General features: G+C 47.2%; 1 protein-coding gene and 1 long non-coding RNA gene across 2 annotated transcripts in view; one reads left to right on the top strand and one right to left on the bottom strand.

Annotated features, from left to right (window-relative positions):
• The window catches only part of FZD6 (frizzled class receptor 6), a 114,464-nt gene that overhangs the window by 32,260 nt on the left and 79,376 nt on the right, over nucleotides 1–2,828 (bottom strand). The window lies entirely within an intron of this gene.
• Nucleotides 1–2,828, top strand: part of LOC109305117 — a 17,894-nt gene that overhangs the window by 9,580 nt on the left and 5,486 nt on the right. The window contains exon 2 of the long non-coding RNA XR_002099561.1: nucleotides 1,292–1,396. This is a non-coding gene — a long non-coding RNA (uncharacterized LOC109305117). The remainder of the gene's footprint in view (nucleotides 1–1,291; nucleotides 1,397–2,828) is intronic.

Raw genomic sequence — 2,828 nt, 5'->3', positions numbered from 1 at the left:
CAGCTGGAGTACTGCATCCAGTTTTGGGCTTCACAATTCAAAAAGGATGCAGAGAAGCTTAAGAAAGTCCACAGAAAAGCCACAAGCATGATCAGAGGTCAGAAAAACAGACCTTATGATGACTGGCTGAGAGCCATGGGGCTCTTTAGCCTGGAAAAAAGTGCAGGCTCGGGGGTGACCTGATGGCCACCTATAAGTTTAATCAGGGGTGACTACCAGTATCTGGGGAATGTTTGTTCACCAGAGCACCCCAAAGGATGACTAGGTCGAACTGTTATAAACTACTGCAAGACCATTTCAGGCTGGACATAAGGAAGAATTTCTTTACTGTTCGATCCCCAAGGTCTGGAACAGCCTGCCATCGGAGGTGGTTCAAGCACCTACATTGAACACCTTCAAGAATAGATTGGATGCTTATCTTGCTGGGGTCCTATGACCCCAGCTGACTTCCTGCCCTTTGGGCTGGGGGCTGGACTCGATCTTCTGAGGTCCCTTCCAGCCCTAACGTCTATGAAATGTATGAAATCTACTAATAGTGAACTAGGGCTTGCTTTGGGACCCTGGGGCAGCCTTCCTTTTCAAGAATCAGTAATTCATCAAGGTGTGGCAGGCAGAAGAGAGAGGATATGGAATAGGGTAGAAATTGCAAGGAGGGGGGAAGAAGTTGTTTTCATGGCTGTCCCTGGGACTTGGTCCTGCTACAGTGGGTTCTAGGAAAATCTATTTTAACAAAAACTTGTTCTTATGGTTAAAAAAAAAAGTATTAAATCACTACTTAATCGTTATACTAATGAAAAATCTGTAAGGTATAGCCAGTAGATGCTGACAACTGAGGAAATTTAAAAATCAGAGTAAATCATTGAAAGATTCATTAGAACTACTGTGTGATTCTACACAGTTGTTTTAAAGAGGTTTTTTTCCCCCCCCACACACACTTCACAACTTGGTATTTCATGGAAATGAGAAGGGGATAAGGTCCTAATAGTAGGATTCCAGGAGCTGACCTAATTCAGAGTAATAGTTTCTGATGAATTTGCCTGAAGCATAAAGAACAACAGGTTTGGATGTTCTGCATAGTCATCTTTATGCCATTTATTTGCCCATGCTGGGGGCAGATTCACATAATATACCCCTATAATCTAAAGATTTTAGAAACCTGACTATTTTCTTTTACTGAATGAGAAGCACCAAAAAAGATAAACAGAATGTGCCTTGACCTCTGTTTTCAATTATACATCCTACAGTGCGGGTTTTATTTCCAGTTAACCAATTTAGAAATGTTTCATTACAGAAAATAAGACCTCTGCATTTCCTGGAGGGCCATTTAAACAAAAACTCAACAATGAGCCTTATGAAGAAAGAAATATAAAACCAAGACATTACTATCCCAATCCATGTAACAGGGTTTAACTGTTTCGGCAGTCTAATCCCAGATTTGTATTCATTCCAAATATGTCACTGGTAAAATGAAGGCCGTGTAGAGTTGCACCTTGTAAACTAACTGGTAAAACAGGTTAGGAATAGTGCCTCCTATATTCAGTTCAGGAGACTGGAGTAGATGGACCCTGCAGCATCTTCTGACCCCATGATTCCGTGATAAACCAACTATACTTCTGCTTCCCATGCATTCAGACTTCCTAGACTTTCCCAGTAAGAGGAAAAAAGTTACGGTAACTGGAGTTCTTTGTGCTGCATTGTCTATATCTGAGCAGGCAAAATACAGCCCACAGGCCACATCTGGCCTGCAGAAAGGTGCCTATCAATTCACTCTATCCAGTTTGGCCCTGGGCTACCCCTACTGTGCTCTCATGGGGCCAAGTCCCACTCACTCCTGGCAGGGCAGTGTGCATGCTGCATTCCTACCCTTGCTCGCAGGATGGCCCTGGCCCCAGCCCCACAGGCAGGGAAGCAGCGGGGGGTGGAGAAGGGAGGTGGAAGTGGTAGCAACAGCAGCAGCAAAGTTGGGGGGAGGGGGGGAGTGCAGCCACAGCAGGTGGGCAGAAAGGTAGGAAAGCAGCTGGCGTGGCGGCAGTGGATACAAGCAAAGCAGCAGCTGGGCAGGAGTATAGGGCCCACCCCAGGGCTGGAGCTGGTGGGGGCCGAGGCTGAGGCAGCATTGGTGTGCAGCCTGGGCTAGCAGGGATGAAGGGTCCACCGGGCTCCCTTGTGCAGGGCTCCCCGGGGCTTGCATGCAGTTCCTAGGTTCTCCACCTGAGCTGCACACCTCCATAGCCCCACGCAATGGAACAGATGGCCTGGAACCACTCACTGCCATGCACAGGTCACGGGAAACAACAGGGAGCTCCATATTGTGAAGCTGGGCCAGCACCACCCATCTCCCTGGCACTGTGACCAAGCCCTACGACCTACACCACCAGTTTCATTGCGCAGGGCTCAAACATGTGAGCACTGCACAATGGAACTGCCAGCCTGGCCACACAAAGTCCTGGGGCTCACCAGGACCAGGTACCTCCAGGGGACTGCATCTGCCGTGGTCCATGAGTGCCCTAAAGGCCCACTGCATGCTGCTGCTCACAACAGGGGCTGTGCGCAACGGGGGGTACTGTTTGTAGGGGAGGGCTCCTCATACATACACCCGCTGTCCCCTACAAACCCCATACCCCCCAATACACCCCTCCCACACACAATATACAACAGAGAGACTTCATTTTGAGTGATTATGCAAATCACCTCTACATACACTATGTAAATGCACACAAATCGGGACAACAATCTATATATATTTAAAATAAAATTAAAATATATTACCATAGATGTTTGCTTTATCAGTACCCATTAAGTAACATGCACCCTGCTCTATACCACAA

Source organism: Gavialis gangeticus, unplaced genomic scaffold (genome assembly GCF_001723915.1).
Source record: "Gavialis gangeticus isolate Ggan-Ray unplaced genomic scaffold, GavGan_comp1, whole genome shotgun sequence".
Taxonomy (NCBI): domain Eukaryota; kingdom Metazoa; phylum Chordata; order Crocodylia; family Gavialidae; genus Gavialis; species Gavialis gangeticus.
The sequence above is the reverse complement of the archived record's forward strand: the minus strand, read 5'-3'. Positions and strand labels throughout refer to the sequence as shown.